At 30.9% G+C, this 20,085-nt stretch overlaps 1 pseudogene; it reads right to left on the reverse strand.

The window, feature by feature from the left end:
* Positions 1-208: 208 nt before the first annotated feature.
* Positions 209-18,840, reverse strand: LOC132719686 (GDP-D-glycero-alpha-D-manno-heptose dehydrogenase-like; annotated as a pseudogene).
* Between the last annotated feature and the right edge of the window lie 1,245 nt (positions 18,841-20,085).

Genomic DNA, 20,085 nt, shown 5'->3' on the forward strand with positions numbered 1-20,085 from the left:
TAAAATCGTGATTTAAAAAATACTCCCTCAGAAGATGGTTTTCAGAGCGGCAAAACGCATCGTTAGTATGCATGTAAAATCTTTACAACAATATTTATGATTGTGCGATTTATTGAAGATGCCAAAAGTTTCAATTCAACAATAAGTTGCTATACTTTTTGTTAAAATTACCAGATACATTTGAGTTTTATGTGAACTCAATGCTGTGTAGAGAAAGTTGTCCCTCATTAAACAGATGAAAACTGTAGCTTTGGTTCACATGATATCTCAGACATTTCATTTTCTTTAAGATTATATCAAAGATGTTCCTGAATTCATGACCAGGAAGAAGAGGATACCCTATTAGCGTTGAAAGACAACTTTGTGGTATATTGTTTGAACATATACTGTTAGGATTGCAGATCGTTTTGGTGTTACAGAATCTAATTTTTGAACAGCTTTGTTAATATTGAGAAGAAAGCTTATTACTTGGCTTAGTGCTGAGGACTTAAGGCAACATTAACAGTAATTTCCAAGGAAAAATGGCTTTTTGGGACTTTTTGGCTCTTTTGATTAGACACACATACAAGAGTTAATCCAAAAACTCGTAGACTTTTTAAATATCTATTGAACGTCAACGTGTATTGTAATGAATTTTATCAGCATAAATTGTAGAATTTTATCAACATATTTTGAAAGAAAACAGTTAGCTCCATCAATGAATAATGATTTTATATTAAATTAAGCTATAAACGGCACCCGACGCACGGTAGAAAGCGCAATGATTTTGATTTTGCTTAAAACTATTAATCAACGTAGGAAACCGCTAAACATTACATGCTTCTTCCATAATGTCATTTTAGTATTTTTTTTTAAATGTAGAGGTCAGTTCTATTAATGCTTGTTAATATCGCTAGAAACGCCAGACGCTAGGGTTATTGTTTACAACGGGAACATTATAGACGCAGGAATTAAAAAATCATAAAGTTTTATTGTTATTTGGGAATGACACCAACAAAATCATTTGAAAAGAAATCAGCAGGCGAACAAAGAAAATGAAATCGCACGGTCATAAGTGTTTAAGTGGCAGAAGAGATTAAATGATGGAAGGGAAAACGGATATTACGTTGAGAGGCAGTAACGGTCATTGACTGAATAACGTTGAAGCACAGGTTGTACGTTATTAAAACGTTGACTTCAATAACTGTTTGGAGTGCACCGCTGTCAGCTACATCTGTTAAAAAGAAATATTGTTGTAATATAAATAAGAGGCGGTGAAATCAGGGGAGGGACTCTTTTATTCTAACTGGGAAATGTAGGCAGAACATGAACGTCGACAATCCCTTTTGGATGAAAATGTAACAAAATTGATTGTATGTGCGGGTAGACTTTTTCCGGCCGCCACACAGCATAAACCATACATTTGGAAGCATAAAAGATGAAAATTAAAATAGTTCAATTCATTTAATTTGTCAATCACCAAAATATTTTCTCTATTGTTTATATCATTCATAACAGTCTGATAATTACACTTCCTTCCTCATTCAAAACCGGACTTGATTATATTTGGGCATGTTCACGTATGCTACGAGCAATTTCTTGTGATAGATTTAACATTTTCAAATGCAAATGAAATCACTCCTAGTCAAATACAAGTTATTATTCCCTCGCGTGACACACACTTTTAAAAAATGGCGATCGCTTTCATGGCTCAGGATTGACTAATATAATACTGTATTTGGAGGTATATACAAATATTCGCGCTATTTTGAATTCGCGGAGATGACTTCCGAAAATCATAAATTCGCGTACACCCTTCAGGTAAAAAAATAAGGGAATTACTCTTACACGATTAGGCAATAGTTTTCGCAAGCAGTCATCTTTCATTTTACATAGTTTTTACTGTAATCATTGCGGAGCTTCACAGTTATTTTCAACGCCTGGTGTCAAACAATACACTTTTGTACAGAACAATGACACTTATTTGTCTAGCGGACAGATTATGGCAAACAAAAGAATGTCCGTTAACGTGCGTGATTTTTCACAGTTTTCAACAGCACTGAATGAGACCATAATCTTTTCACCAATTTTGTTAAAATGTTGGCTGAGTAATTGTGTTTTGTTTTCCATGTTTTCATCAGTTAGAATCGTTAATGTTTGTGTTATTTGTATTGTTTGTTTAGAAAAACAAAATATAATCTGATCATATGTCAAGACGTTTATGACTCAGTCTATGAAATAAATAGCGTGATGCAATGGTATTGTTCAAACATGTTTAAACTTATACAAGAATCCGATAATCAGATCAGTCAAACAATAATACACTAGCAAACTGATTTATATACAGAGCTAAATGTTACATGTACAGTTTATACAACAGTAACATCACTCTTTGAAAGCGCCACGGATACCAGACTTATGGCAGCCGTGAACACACTGATATACATTGTTCTATTGATGCGCGAAAATATGACTATTAAGAAATTATTAGTGTAGATATATTCGCGCTGAACATAAATTCGCGTATCGAATGTCACCGCGAAGATCGCGAAAACTTGAAACCCGCGAATATTTCTACACATACAGTATACTCCGCCCTTTTTCGTTGATCTGAGGGGTAACTTTTTCATCTCCTAGAATTGTTTGTTTTAATTATTGAAACAAGCGATCATTCATATATTTTGTTTATAATCAACAATATCATTGCCATTTAACGTTGATTATTGAACTTATGTTTTAGCGATATACTTCATGCATTTATGAAATATTCGTCTAAAATTGAGGCTACATGTACCTTTAAGGGAAAACAAATTTTGATAGTCAAGTTGATATTGAAAAAAAATGAATAAACTTGTATTTAGGCATAAAATAAAAAGAAATTGGTTTGTTTCTTGTTATAGATGTATTTCTACTTCATCTTGGGCCTTCAAAACATAAGTCTCATCGGTGGCTATGCCGCTTGACAGAAAATTTTGTTTTAGCCCATTCAATGAAATAAAATTTCATCTTACTCAGACAAATTTAAAATATATATCCTTTGTATATATCCTCTAAATAGTAGACATTCTTTCCATAAATATTGGTTATCTCGACATGGATAATTTCACAGTCACTGCACCAGATTTACGGCGAAGAAAAGAATTTAAATGTTATATAAATTTGTAATAATCACTGCTATGTCTTTTAAAAAGCACAATGTCATGTGTAATTATGCCATGCCAACAACACTGGAATGTTACAAACAAACTAAGGTAATAACTCTAAATATTTTTGTACATGCAAAGATCATCAGGAAGTAGATACGGAAACACTTTCAGCATGCCCCTGATTCCTTGCTCTACCGATATTGTAGACTTGTATCCGAGCTTTTGTATCTTAGCATACGACACTTCGTAATCTCTCTTGTCCTTATCTTCACCCAAATCTGATTCGGTTACTTTGCTTCCTTTAACATTTTTCTGAACAAGATTTGCCAATTGAGACTTTGACATATTCATTTTTTCATCACCTACGTTGTATGCCTGTCCTTCCATTTCTGATGCATGCTCAAGAGCAAAAATAAATGCCAAAGCAGCGTCTCTCACGTGTAAGAATGTACGCCGGAAACTTCCTTCGTATAGGTCGAATTGCTTGCATGCAACAGCTTTGTATGTAAGATCGTTTACAAGAAGATCTAATCTAAGGCGTGGAGACAAACCAAACACAGTTGCAAGTCTAAGCGCGATTCCACCAACACAAAGAACCATTTTCTCCCCTTCTGCTTTACTGCTGCCGTATAGTGTAAGTGGACTGGTGCTCGTTTCTTCAGTGCATAATCCTTATACAGCGCCATAGCAAGATCCTGTGCTCGCGTAAACTAGTATTTGATTTTCAGTTTTTAATTTTTTTTTTTTTTTTTTTTTGAACCACCTTTAAGGCCCTTTTATTTACTTTTCCTTTTTACATAATACATTCATTTTACATTTTTCAATTAATTATTTTACATAACATACGTTACAAACTAATATATATGTTGTTGTAGACATTTTAAAATAATTTCAAAGAGCTTAAACGTGCATCTCTTTAAGAAAAAGTTAAGAGAAAGGATATTATATTTTAAACAAGATAGAGTTTTTTAAATCAATTTTTAAAAAAATTTCTTGAGTCAGTTGGAAAAATACTGACAATTTGGGGAGGTGCTAAAATATAAAAGGATAATTTGCAAGAGAATAAAAAACTACGATAAGATAAAAAAAATGGTAATATTAAGAAAGAAAGGCTGCTTTGGTAATATACTTCTGACATATCATCAATCAGTTCTTATAGCATTATTAGAAAGTTATTCCACTTCCTGTTGAAATCATCAAGAGAATCATTTTGAAATGCTATGTATTTTTCTAAAGATATTCTATCAATCAATTTTCTTTTAAACACAAGATTATTTGGTATTTTCTTTTTTGTTTTACAACTATATATATAATATTTGGCAAATAAGAGAATATATGATAAAATTTTATTTCGTGAATGAAAAAAGGACAAAAATTTGTCTTGGGTTGCATGTATACCAATTTCAACCAACCATTTAAACAATTCATTCCAGAAAATTTGTGTTTGTTGACAGGTCCAAAATATATGTTCTATGCTATCTATTTCCATATTACAAAAATCACAAAGACTAGACTCCACTAATTTACATCTAAAGAGAAATTTGTTAGTTGCAATATTTCTATGTAAGAAATCAAAATAAAAATTTTGCAAAATATTATCCTTACAAATATCAAACGCATTTAAATATATTTGTTGCCAATTGAAATTTTTATCTGGAAATACTGCCTCCCATTTTAACTGGGATTTTAGTTTTTCATTCTGGTATTTTAGCTTTCTTTCTTTTTGAACCTGTGTTAATTTTCTATTTAGGAGATGTGTTTCTGTTTTTTCTAAAAGCTCATAAATATTTATTTCCTCAGTTGTTACAGAAAGAATGACATTATCTAATTTTCTTTTCCAACATGTTGGGATTGAAGAGATAAGTCTATGGTAATTTAAAAACTCAGTATTAGGAATGTTATATTCAGTTTTTAATTGACTAAAAGTTTTAAATTTTTTCGCGTTTGTATCATAGATATCTTTTACATGGTATATATTTTTGTTTCTCCACTGTCTGAAATAGAGAAGGCTATTGTTATTTTTTATGTTTCAATTTTGCCAAAGAATTTGTTCTGAAATATTTTTCGGATTTTCATTAAAATTGATTTCACTCCAAGCTACTAATACTTCGTGTATAAATTTATTTTTGATTTTAAATTTCAATATATCTTTTGTGTTTATATTGTATTTAAATAAAGATATTCCACCTAATGATTTATATTTTTCTTTATTATTTCTTTCCACAACCCATCATTTGAATCGTTTATTATTCTTTTTATCCAGTTCGATTTTATTGAGTTCAAAAATATAGGAATGTCAATCATATTTAGACCTCCGTTTTTGTACTCCTGTATTATCACATCCCGTTTGACTTTATCCCTTTTTGAGCTCCATATAAATTCATAACATTGTTGTTTAATTGTATTTACAGTTTTATTTGGAGGATTGGGTAGAACAGAAAACAGGAAAGTTAATTTTGGAATTATTAATGATTTCAATACTGAGATATTACCAATTGTTGTGAGATGTCTAGCTTTCCATCTGTTTATGTCTATTTGGAATTGAGATAATCTGTTATCGTAATTTAATTTGAAGATATGGTCAGTTTTTGAATGAAATGTTATTCCTAGTGTTTTGACACTTTCTGATGTCCATGAAATATTACTATATTTTTTTCTACTATATAAGGTCGTGCTGGTTTCGCAGTGGGCCTATTCTTAGAGCTGTACATTTACTATAATTAAGATTTAGACCCGAGATGAATGAAAATTGTTCAAATATATTTAACATTTCTTTGAAACTGTTATTTGTACCATCTAATAATATTGTTGCATCATCAGCAAACATGCTGTTTTTTACTTCTATATCAAATATATTAAATCCTTTAATATTTGTATTTTCTCTTATTGCTATGGAGAGGAGTTCAATTGCTAAAATAAAAATGTAAGGAGATAAAGGACAGCCTTGTCGGACTCCTTGTCTGATATTAAATGAGTCCGACAAGAAACCATTGTAAAGAATACAACTTGTTGGATTTTTGTATAACAATTTTACCCACATTTTTAAATTTGGTCCAAAGTTAAATAGATCGAGTGTTTTTAAAATAAAATTATGATTCAAACTATCAAAAGCTTTTTCAAAATCAGCAAAAAATAATATTCCAGGTTTTTCGTTTTGTTCTGCGTACTCGATTACATCATAAATCAATCTTATATTTTCACCAATGTATCTGCCTTTAATAAATCCAGTTTGGCTATTGTCGATCAAGTTATTTAGTACACGTTTAATTCTATTAGCAATTACTTTACTCAGTATTTTATAGTCAACGTTTAATAAACTTATTGGCCGCCAGTTTGAAACAAGTGATAAATCTTTTTTTGGTTTTGGGATTAAGGTAATTAAACTCTGTGCCTGCAACTGACTTAAATATTCAGTTTCGAATGAATAATTAAGAGAATTTATTAGATCATTATTAATTTCATTCCAAAACATTTTATAAAATTCAACGTTTATACCATCTGATCCAGGACTTTTCCCATTTTTCATGGTTTTAATTGCTTCGATACACTCTCCTTCTGTAATAATTCCTTAACATAATACTTGCTCGTTGTCGTTTAGTTTAGGGATTTTATTTTCATCATAAAAGTCATATGTTGAGTCTCTTTGTATCCTTTCACTGTACAGACTTTCATAATATTTTTTTTGCTCATTCAGAAGTTCATTTTGGTTTGACGTAACATTACCATTGACATTTAGATTATTAATAAGTTTTCTTTCAGCATTTCTAGTCTCTAAGTTTTTTAGCAATTTAATGTTTTTTTCACTGTTGTCTAATTTAAAACTTTTTATTCTCGTTATAATTCCATTGATATTTTCATTATGAAATTGTTCTAATTCTGATTTTTTCAACTCTAAATTTCTATTTAAATTTTCGTCAAAATTGCAGGCTATCTCAGTTTCAATTTTTTCGATTTCTGTCATAAGTTTTTGAATTTGTTCTGTTTCTGTTTTCTTTTTATATTTTGAAAATCTTATAGTTTCATTTCGTATTGTACTTTTAATAACTTCCCATCTGACTAAAGGGTTTGTGTCTGTATTAAGAGAACGTATTTCAGTTATGGCATTTTTAATTCTGTCTTTAAATTCCATATTTAAAAGTAAACTATTATTTAGTTTAAAAACACCAGGTCCTCTCACTATAGGATCAAAATTTAAAGATTTAAAACTAGGCTTTATGCCGGATTTTTCAACAATATTTACCAAATCATTTGAAAGAACAAAATAATCTAATCTACACGCTATATTTAACCGTACTTTTGAGCGCCAAGTAAATCTTTTAGTGAACGGATTTTGTACCCGAAATATATCATTAAGTTGAAAAGTTTCAAGTATACTTTTTATTTTTTTGCGACATTTCAAATGTGTATGAGGGTTACCACCTTGTTTGTCAATATTAGGTTCTAGCACTACATTAAAATCTCCTCCTATAATAAAAAGGTGATCACTTCTGTCTTTAACGAAGGCTTCTAATTTACAGAAAATATCAATATCATCTTTATTTGGGCCGTATACATTTATGATAAATACCTCTTTGTTTTCAATCTTTACATGAAGTGCTAATACACGTCCGATCTCAATTTCAAAAGTATTTAGAATGTGAATATTTAAACCATTTCTGAAAAGAACTGATACGCCTAACTGATTACTTGAATTCCCACTATTGATTATTGTTCCATCCCATTCTTTTTCCCACTTTTCTTTATCAGCCTGTTTGAAATGCACTTCTTGGAGAAGGCTTATGTCAACCTTTTGTGTTTTCAACCATTGAAAAATAGCAATTCTCTTGTCTTTTCCAGAAATTCCGTTAACATTATAAGTAAAGATAGTAGTTTTAGACATTAAATTGAATCGATGAAGAAAATTTATATACTACCAAAGCAGTTAAAAATTGTTCAAGTATAAAAGTCTTCCTGCAAAGAGGATTAAGTTGTGAATTACATGACCGCTACTAAATATTGTTTAAATTGATGTTTTATCTATTGTAAATGAACTATGACATTTTTTATTAATACCTAATGAATTGTTTGGTAACATTACATGTATGTTAAAAAAAACAATAATAAATTTTAATCTAAGCTTGATCGCTATTAAGTTAAATCCTAAGTAAACCAAATATGACATACATATACATATATTCGGTGCAAATCAATGTTAAACAGTCATTACGTCATTTTTATCTACTATCAGGAATTAAAAATGAATGAAACAACAACAACAAAAACCAAAATAATGCAACATGACATATCAGAAAGAGAATATTATTATGGTACCTAACATACACTCTTACATATCATTTAAAGATGTGAATATTTGGAGAGAAAAAACTAAATGTTATGGATTAAAATTTTTTAACAGAAAAATATTTATGTTTATTAAGTCATTGTCCAATAATTACTAAAGTTACTTTATTCTGAAATGAGTTATGAAGGAATTTTAGGTGACATTTGGAATAAGAGGATGAAACAGAAAAAAAAATATCTATCTAATTTTGGTATCAGTACTATCAAAATCATTTATATATCTTATATTTCTTAATATCAAATCTAATTAATTTAAACAGCAAGCAAAAAATATTACACTCATTTTGAAAACTCCTACCATCAAATCTAATAAATGTAATTGCTAGCAAATCACATTACATACAGTTTGACATTCATACTATCAAATCTAATACAAATCATGTTACATTCATTTTGACATTCACACTATCAAATCTAATCGATTTAACTGAAGACAAAACACTTTACATTTATTTGTACATAAATACCGCAAGCAAAATACATTGTATTCCCTTTGACATTCATACCATCAAATCTAGTAGATTTAACTGAAAACAAAATATATCACATTCATTTTAACATAAATACAGCAAGCAGAATATATTACATTAATTTTTACCTTTATACTATCAGTCCTAATACGTTCAACTACAAGCTAAATATAGTGTATTTATTTTGACAATTTGAAATTTGACAATCATAGTACCATAATCTAAATAAATTAACCGCAAACAAAGTATATTATATTCGTTTTGACGTTCATTTATACTATTTAATGGTGTAACTTTTACCGAAAACAAAAACTTGACATTCATTTTGACATTCATACTCTCAAATGTAAAAAAAAAAATTAACCACAACAAAACATATTATATTCATTTTGCCACTCATAATATCAAATGTAATACATTTAATCGCAACATTTTGACATTCGTACTATAAAATGTAATAAATTCAAACCCAACAGAACGATTTTACCTACATTTTGACATTCAAACTATCAAATGTAATAAATTAAATCGCAACAAAAACATATTACATTCATTTTGACATTCACACTATTAAATCTAATAAACTTAACCGCAAGGCAACTATATTTTTATTCAATTTGACATTCGTATTGTCTATACCCTTGTAATATGTTTCTCTTCTATCGAAAAACATGAAAGGGAGAAGAGAAACAGCACAAAGGAATATCTTGTATAAACGACTTATTACCCCATACTAATAAACCTTCTTTGGTCAGAAAATAATGAGAAAAAAATAAAAATAAAACAATCAAATGTTATTATGTTATTTAAGATTGAACAATGTTAATATAATTTATGTATGTATATTCTAGTATTCATAATGTGATATTACAGTCAATATCATGTGCGTCGAAAACGAAAAGCTGTCTATAAATAATCTGTGGGGTAACAGCGTATTTCATTTATTTTTCATTGTAAATTTAAAATTGTTTTTATACAAATATCTAAACGAATGTACAATGTGTCAGAAAAGGAAAATAACATATTTGTGTCAAAATTCGTGTATAACTATCTATGTTATAATTGGGATTAAAAAAAAACAAACAAAAAAACAGGAGTGATACGAGAAAGTTACTTAAACTATAAAACGTTAATTTAAAGAAGCTAACTCAACAAAGTTTAATGTTCAATAACAATAGTTTTTATGCGTCTTTTGTTAAACATTTCTCTTTTCTCATGATGTACATGTATTTACCTTTTTTCACTTAAGAGTCTTCATTTGATTTGTTGGTATTTATATGTTTGTTTTCAACGTGTTATGTTTTATTTTCTGTTCCAAACATTCGTTGTAGATTTTTCGGAAGAATTTCCTCCAATCTCACGAGCCGGCCACGGGAGCGAAAGCCATTGGTCATATTCTGAGAATTTGATCAGCCGTGTTGTTGTGTTGTCTGGTCTTAAGGGGTTCGTTGACTTAAATATGGCAAATAATTTGCCTTCGAAAGACCATGCTTTTTCGATTCGTTTGGGATCTTTTAAACGTAATGACATTAAAGCTTGCTGATTGGAGTGTGTAAGATCTTCATTCAAATATATTCTGGTTCCTTTAAGTGACTTTGCATTTTTCATGATATTAACTTTCGTTTGCCTTCTTACGAATTTTACAATTATTGGACGGTTACTGCCTGTCTTGAACTGACCAATTCTATGTGCAATGTCGATTTCTTCATCGAGAACAACCAATCCGAGATTGTCTTTGCACATTTTCTGGAATTGTATTTTTGTCTGTAATGAAGACTGTTGGGGAGAATCTTCTTTTATTCCCGTGATACGAAGGTTATTCCTTCGACTGTATTGTTCTTGATCATTTGCATTTTCTTTTAATTTTTCGTTTTCTAATTTTAATATTTTTAATTCAGTGTTCATCTTTTCTTCTGATTTTTCTATTCTTGTTTCTATAACATGTTTGTTTTCGCTTATCTCTGAATTAAGTTTTGAAGTGGAGTCTGATTTGTTATAAATTTCATCTTCTAAAAATGATGACTGATCCTAATAATTGTTCCTTCATTTCTTCAAATGTGTCTTTTATTATGTCTCTGATGAATGACCTGTCATCTTTTGTTAAAACGTTGTTGAGTTTTTCATCGATTTTGTCTAGTTTTTGTTCTAGTTTCATCTCCACGTTCGTTTCTATCAATTCAGGTGATGCCGCGGTTTTTTGTTTTTTACTTTTTTGTTTTCTTTGATGAGACTTTGAGTTATTGGGGTTGTTTTTTATTCGTAGGTCTTTTCCTAAACTTTTATTCATTGGGTCTGTTTCTTCTGTTGTTTCATTTAAGGAGCTAAATGAGTTCGTTATAGCACTAGAGTCTAAGTCGCTACAGCTAGTGGTGGATTCTTTTTTTCGTTTTGTTGTTCCGCCTTTAACATTCATAATTTATATGATCAAAAGTCACAAGCGATCAAGCAGAGTACGTGATAACCGTTAGTTCCCGTTATATCTATCCTATAATAGTCATTACTGTTATACCTAACCAAGCGTGACGATTTTTTGGCAATACTGTCTATGTGCTTTTTACACCTATTTATTAAATGTATACTAAAAAGTTCTGTATAAATATCACCATAAATACTTTATAGATTTCATAAATGTTCATACCATTTTGAAGCTATTCCTTTATATATATAACACACATAAATTCCTTTTTAAGCGTTCAGTAATTCACACAAAATGCGTTGATTTACATGATAGACATTTTTACGTGTTTACATTTTAGAACCGGAAATAGATCCCGTTTCAAATTTTTAATTTCGTGATATTATCTGTTCCTACGATATTCGTATTAATTGCGCATTCTGGATCATTATCGCATGCCGGGTAGCCGACAATAGCAGCAAGATGAACTATTGCGTCCTTTCCGGTCATCACATTGGCAAGAAGTTCCTTATCACAGATATCACCTTTAATGATTTCAAGGTTGATGTTATCTGCGATCGGCAGTACAGGGGTTATGCCCCACATAAAAATATCGAAAATAGTGACCTCATGACCTTTATCCAAAAGTAAAGATGCCAAAGTAGAGCCAAGATATCCCGCACCTCCTGTTATTAGAATTTTCACTCCTGTTACTGTACTTGTTTCCTGAATCAACATACAAAACAAAAGGCATATGATTTGACTAGTTATGTTTAAACATTACAGGACAACCTCTTTACATACATACTTTGTCGATAATAAGCAGCAATGCAATTTGTGTTTTTTTTCATAAATATCACAATAAAAATCATTACGTTGCGTAACTTTCAATGACATATTATTTCCTTTAATCGAAAGAACAATAACTGTGTGCTCTTTTGTAATTGAATTTTAGGTATGTAATCCAGATTTTGTCGTATAGCTGCCTTTAACAGAATAAAATGTGCATGGCTCTAGGGTTTTTTAAACACAAAGGTTGAGATTTAAGTGTTACAATTTAGAAAACTTTCAGTCAGCTGCAGTCATCACTTGTGTACATAAAAAATATTTCATATCTCAATTTCAATTGATTGCTATTGTCTTTGAATGGTCTGTATACTTTATTGTTTTAATATTGTAATATAATATTTAGTTAAATTGTCGCATAACGGAGGAAGAACTCACGGATGTTGCATACTTTTAATATACAAATACAAACACACATGTATACAACTCAAGAACCAAATTCGAACTGTTCCCTGGACATTTGAGAATAGTATATATAATGGCAACCTGTCATAAGGACATTTTATAATGTATATAAATTCACACGTTTTAGAGTTACATGTATTAATCATTTTGACATAAGCTCAGTCTACATGTATCCTGCACTATAATATTCATAAATCAAAGTCATGTTCCATAGTGCACATTATGAAATAAAAACCTTAATATATGTATACACATGTTGACTTGTCATTCTTTTTGAATATAGCGTGGCAGTAACAAGTCGCGCTTTTATGACTTTTTTGTTAACGGTTTTTGAAGAAAAATACCATTTACAGGCTGTTACGATATTGCATGTCTTTTTTATCGAAAAATGTTGCTGGAGTCTAATCAGAATGTTTGAGATACTCATTTCTGACATGTTTGGTTGTATTTGATAATACACCTGAGCATATTGTTTTCTTTTAAGAATTATTTGTTCCATGGACACTAGTTTTCTAAAAAAAAAACGAATTGCTTTAAACGCATCATTACAGAATTTGCAGTGAAGAAGAAAAAATCTGCTACAAAATCTGCTGTACCTGCTTTTTTGATATTGACAGCTTATCTGTGATATGCAAGCTTCATAGCTATTGATTCTTTTTTAAAATTCTAAGTTATTTAGATATTCCCATTGTTTCTCATTTAGGACACACGCATTAATTCACTTTGGCACAATATCCACTTTTCATGGACATGCTTAAGCCATTGATAATGGGTGTGAATTACCACTAAAGTCCATAAATTGGCTCAGTCAAACCGAGAGTGCAACATATATAAGTTTGCTGTGATGGACTTTCTTTAGGAATTTTCAATTAAAGGCAGAAATATATATGACTCAAAGCATATTTTCTTTGTATTACATCGGTGATTCTAGAAAATACTTTAAAGGCTTGATTCTGAACTCTTTATTATGTAGATATCTAGCTTTTGCAAAGAATTCTATTAACTATTAGAATCAATAATGAGATGATAGTTGAATTAACAGCTTATGGAAATATGCTGACAACTTATCAATATGCTCCCAACTTAAATCCATAAATTTGTGCTGAATTAATTTGCATATCATTCAAAACATGTAGGTCATTAATTGTTGCTCCTCTTTAGGCAATGTCGGCTGGGGTTTCCTTTGAATCACATAATTAAATTTAGTTGCTCTACATGAATCGATCTCTCTGATGCGGTTGTTAATGAAGACGGCAAGTGGTTTGTTTGTTTATAGCCAGACTTTTACTGATATTATTTCTAACTAAACTTCCTTGTAATTTCATCATATACATGGCAACCAACTTTGCATATATGAAAGGGGCCCCATGCCCAAAATGTTTCTTTTGTCTTAAAGACCTGTGCCAAGCTTTTCCCGTTTTCTGAAGTATTTAAGCATATTTTGTTACAAATTGTATTACAAGTATGACATCATTTCACGAAATATTTCTTTCAAAGGCCTTGTAACAATAATTTGCCTTTATAGTCCAGTCAATTTGTAACAAAATATGCTAAAATACTTCAGAAAACGGGAAAAGCTTGGCACAGGTCTTAATTAAGACAAAAGAAACATTTTGGGCATGGGGCCCCTTTTATATATGCAAAGTTGGTTGCCATGACAGCCATTTTTAAAAATGGCCGCCATGACATGAAATGAACATTTTCCTATTCCAGTACAGGCTACTTATAGTTACAATTTTACTTGTAATTATCACAATTTTCACTTAACATAAATAATGTGTACTACTTATAATTAAAATATACTAGTTAAAATTTATAATGCAATTTATTGTTTTTGTTTTCATGATATTAAGTTCAGTGAGTTGACAAATCAATTTATTTTCAATTTATTTCAATGATCAGTTCGTGAACTTTGAATACTTTTTATCCTTTTTTCATTTTCATTTTATTTGTTTGAATCAAACGTAGACGATTAAATGTAAGCATCAATAGTTGAAGCGTACTATTACATAAGGAATTAAAAGAAGGATAACTTTCACAGGCAACAGATTCTTCAGAATGTTGTAAGAAAATTTAGATCATTACTAGATCAATTGATATGATATTGATATGTTAGAATAGGGCATTATATCTGTGGCAAAAGACACTGCCAACAATTATTCTATAGGTGAAGCACAAGACAAGGTGTATTAGGTAAAGTGAGAGATATATTTTAAATATTTCTTGTTTTAAAATTTGGCAAAAGCATTTCATGTACTAAAAAGAAGCATTTATGTCTGAATTTTCCAAAGCATAAAAACAGAATGAGATGTCTCAACAAATTCCTGTAAATGAAACCCAAGCTCGAATTTCTTTTCAGTAATTAACAGTTCCTCAAGGTAAAGATACTGGACAATTCTCATAAAAAAAAAAAAGAAAACAAGAAAGAAGAAAAGCAATATGCAACTCCTACAAATTTGCTTTTTGTCATTATTTTATATAGTTGCTAAATAACGCCTATCAATGAGTAATGTACAGGGATTTTGATCTTAAATTGGACATAGATACATGCCTGAAACAACTGAATTGATATGATTATTCTATGAATATGCAGTACTTGAACTATTATTGGAGCCAAAATGAATGTAAAATCAAGGAACCTTTAGGATGGTATCAATATAGGCACTGTGGCAATGATTCAAGAATACTTGGTAGTGGTGTATCAGATACTTCTGCAAACAAAAAGTTGTTAGATTGTTTTCTTATATAAATCCATGTATAAATATGTATACATATCTGACCACGAGATAAGACTAATATTAACCATGAATTCAAACAATATGGTAAAAGTTTATAAGACAATTATACAAACAAAAACCTGATAAAGACCTACTGATTCCTATGGCATGAAATTTCAATTGTGACCAATGTCAATACTATTGGAAGTTTCCATCGTCTATGGCAAATATCAAAAATAAAATCAAAGCAAACAATTTCATGTCAGTCAAACTAAATTTAACATTATATAAGGAAATCTGAGCATGAGATTAATGTAAATATAATTTGAATATCTCCAATGTCTATGGAACTTTAGAGCTTAAGAGTAAGACAACACACATGTTCGACTTAGAACTGCAAGGATAAACGTAAAAACAAACAAATAGCAAAAACAAATCCATTCCAGATTTCAAAATGATAAATTAGATTTAAAATTGATTTAACAATAGCCCATACCCTGGTTTATATTATAAAATATTTTAGTATACGAAAAGAGTTAAGAATATCTTAAAGGCCAATTCTAGAAAGAAAATACGTTTAAAACCTATATTTTCATCGAGGATTATAGAATTTTCCTATAAACATAACCCTCATCAAAAGCGGTTGTAAATATGTGTTTAAAAACAAACGTTTCTTTACAAAACCCCAAAAAAGAAAGCAATGCAAAAATAATGTGATGTCGATTTTGATTGAAAAACTCAAGTTAACTTTCTTTGTTAAAATATGTATATTTTTATCTTTAATTTTGGACAACTTTTTAAAAAACTGATTCCCATGTGGTACCTTACTTTTGTTTGTGCTTACATTTCGGCATAATCAGGCTGGTTTAGAGCAGAGTTAAGCCGAAGTTGATAAAGAATTTAGAATAATGTATAAAATAAACGTAATTAAAACGATAAAAGACGATAATAAAGATCAACAAGGCAAAAGCACGGTGCACTGAACGCGCCCCGACAATCAAAGCTACCATACCCTACAACCCTTAACCGGGATAGGACATAAGGGTCTGTGAAATCAGGAGAGGGACTCTTTTATTCTAAATGGGAAATGTAGGCAGAGCACGAAAAGCGACAATAAACAATGAACGCCGAAGAATCCCTTTTGGATGAAAATGTAACAAAATTGATTGTATGTGCTGGCAGAGTTTTTTCGGACGCCAAAAAGCAATAACAATACGTTTGGGAGCAGAAAAAGATGACAATTAAAATAGTTCCATTCATTTAATTTGTTATCACCAAAATATCTTCTCTAATGTCTATATCATTCATAACAGTCCGATAAATACACTTCCTTCCACATCCACAATCGCTCTTGATTTTGTTTGAGCATATCCAAGTACGCTACGAGTAATTTCTTGAGAAAAGATTCATCATTATAAAATGCAAATGAAATCTTTACTAAACAAAAACAAGTTATTATTTCCTCGCGTGATACACATTTTAAAAAATTTGCGATCACTTTCATGGCTCAGAATTGACTAATATATTTTCCGCCCTTTTTCGTAGATCTGAGGTCGGCTTGAGTAGCTTTTTCATCTCCTAGAATTAGTTGTTTTATTATTGAAGCTAGCGATCATTCAAATATTTTGTTTATAATCAACAATATCATTGCCATTTAACGTTGATTATTGAAGTTATGTTTTCGCGATATGCTTTTTGCAATTATGAAAAATTCGTCAGGAATTGAGTCTATATTTGTGGGAAAACAAATTTTGATATTCAAGTTGATATTGAAGAAATTTCAATAAACTTGTTATAAGGCATAACTTAAAAAGAAATTTGTATGTATCTTGTTAAAGATGCATTTGTATTTTATCTTTGGCCTTCAAAAACATAATTCTCACCAATTGTCATAAATCTATTTTTAGCTCACTTGATGATTTTTTTTATCTTACTCAGACAAATTTAAAATATATTCTTTGCATATATCCTCTAAGTAGGAGACATTCTTTCCATAAATATCGGTTATCTCGCCATGGATTATTTCACAATCATTGCACCAGATATACGGCGAAGAAAGCAAATTAAATGTCATGTAAATTTGTAATAATCACTGCTACCGGTATGTCTTTTAAGAGGCACAATGTCATGTGCAAACAACACTCGAATGTTACACACAAACTTAGCTTATAACTCTAAACATTTTTGTACATGTAAAGCTCATCAGGACGTAGATAAGGAAACACTTTCAACATGCCCCTGATTCCTTGCTCTACCGATATTGTAGACTTGTATCTTAGCATACGACACCTCGTAATCTCTCTTGTCCTTATCTTCACCCAAATCTGATTCGGTTACTTTGCTTCCTTTAATATTTTTCTGAACAAGACTTGCCAACTGAGACTTTGACATATTTATTTTTTCATCACCTACGTTGTATGCCTGTCCTTCCATTTCTGATGCATGCTCAAGAGCAAAAATAAATGCCAAAGCAGCGTCTCTCACGTGTAAGAATGTACGCCGGAAACTACCTTTGTATAGGTTGAATTGCTTGCATGTAACAGCTTTGTATGTAAGATCGTTTACAAGAAGATCTAATCTAAGTCGTGGAGACAAACCAAACACAGTTGCTAGTCTAAGCGCGATTCCACCAACACAAAGAACCATTTTCTCCCCTTCTGCTTTACTGCTGCCGTATAGTGTAAGTGGACTGATGCTCGTCTCTTCAGTGCACAATCCTTTTACAGCGCCATAACAAGATCCTGTGCTCGCATAAACTAGTATTTGGTTTTCAGTTTTTAATTCCGTGATATTATTTGTTCCTTCGATATTCGTATTAATAGCGCGTTCCGGATCATTATCGCATGCCGGGTAGCCGACAATAGCAGCAAGATGAACTATGGCGTCCTTTCTGGTCATTACATTGGCAAGAAGTTTCTTATCACAGATATCACCTTTAATAATTTCAAGGTTGACGTTGTCTGCGATCGGCAGTACAGGACTTATGCCCCACATACAAATATCGAAAATAGTGACCTCATGACCTTTTTCCAAAAGTAAAGATGCCAGAGTAGAGCCGAGATATCCCGCACATTCCTGTTACTGAACTTGTTTCTTAATAACCAGTTATCTTTAGATATAAGAGGAGTACCTCTTTACACACATACGTTGTCGATAATAAGCAGCAATGCAATGTTTTTTTACATAAATAATAATAAACTCACAATAAAAATCATTACGTTGCATAATTTTCAATGACATACTATTTCCTTAAACCGAACAAACAATAACTGTGTGCTCTTTCTTTAATTGAATTTTATGTATTTTATCCAGATTTAACTAAATATTACATAACACGATTAAAACAATAAAGTATACAAACCATTCAAAGACAATAACAATCGACTGAATTTGAGATATGAGCTATTTTTATGTACACAGGTGATGACTGCAGCTGACTGAAAGTTTTCTAAATTAAAACACTTAAATCTCAACCTTTGGGTTTTAAATACCCTAGAACCATGCGTATTTTATTCTGTTAAAGGCAGTAACAAGCTGCGCTTTTATTACTTTTTTGTTAACGGTTTTTGAAGAAAAAATATCATTTACATGCTGTTACGATATTGCATGCCTTTGTTATCGATTAAGTTGCTGGAGTCTAGTTAGAATGTTTGAGATATTAAATTCTGACATGCGTGATTGTATTTAATTATTAATACACCTGCGCCAAATTGTAAAAACGTCGGTTAACCATTTTGTTAAATCCATGGTTAGGTTAATTTTGGGAAAAACTTTGGTTAACCGATTGTATAAAATTTTGGTTAAGTTCAACCAGCGTAATTTGCTGGTTAAATTAACCCACATATAGGACGTGTGTTAAATTTTAACCAAATGTTTACCAAAAATAAAATGGCTGACGTTTGTACGCCTCGTCTCAACGTTTGTTCATATTTGCTTCAAAATTGACTATTATCGGTTTGAAATGATGGCAACGATATTTCTCAAAGTAACGTAGTGACAGGAAACAGAAACAAACCTGGAAGTAACGTAGTGACAGGAAACAGAAACAAACCTTTAGTGCCGGAAGTAAACTGTTTTACGTTAAGCTGTCAGTGTCTATACTTCGGATAAAACATGTAATTTAAACCGATTAAATGATGAATCATGATTAGGTTACAACTCGCATACTGAGGATTAACTTGTGGGACAATTTAAAAGTTAAATTACGAAGTCATTCTGGACCAGTACACAGCGTGAGATCCCTGGAAAGGCAAACATGGACTGTACACTTTGTGATTGATCTGTAAATTTTATTTCGATCAACACATATTCGTGCGTTTTCGAGTAATTGTAAAAAACAACTTGGCTTATTAAATATTAACAGACTGCTGGATATACCACTGTAGAGAATTATCTTGCTAAACTTACCATTATAAAGAAGGTACGAGAATGCATTTAACTTTTTGCGTCAGTTAAACAGTTTGTATGACTTTATGGTTTTCTGTTGTGTTTTGTCTGATATGAAAAATGAAATTTGGTATTTCATGCACTGCTTCCGCTTTTAACACAAGTGTTATTCTAAAACAAAAGAACTCGAGATTGATCTGTTGTCAGGTCTTGTCATCTTGTTGCTATATCGCTAGCGACGCATGCCAATTGGCAGGCTGTCTCGCTGTGTATTGCGAGATGTGTGGCGCAATGACACATTGTCGCTTGACTCATATGGAAGAATTAGCTTATTGGAGCTTAAATAAATATGCTTTGTTACTGGCGACAACTACTCGAGCCTTGCAAATTGCAATAGCACA

This window comes from Ruditapes philippinarum, unplaced genomic scaffold, assembly GCF_026571515.1.
Source record: "Ruditapes philippinarum isolate M1 unplaced genomic scaffold, ASM2657151v2 ctg2668_1_1_1_1, whole genome shotgun sequence".
In the NCBI taxonomy this organism is placed as follows: Eukaryota; Metazoa; Mollusca; class Bivalvia; order Venerida; family Veneridae; genus Ruditapes; species Ruditapes philippinarum.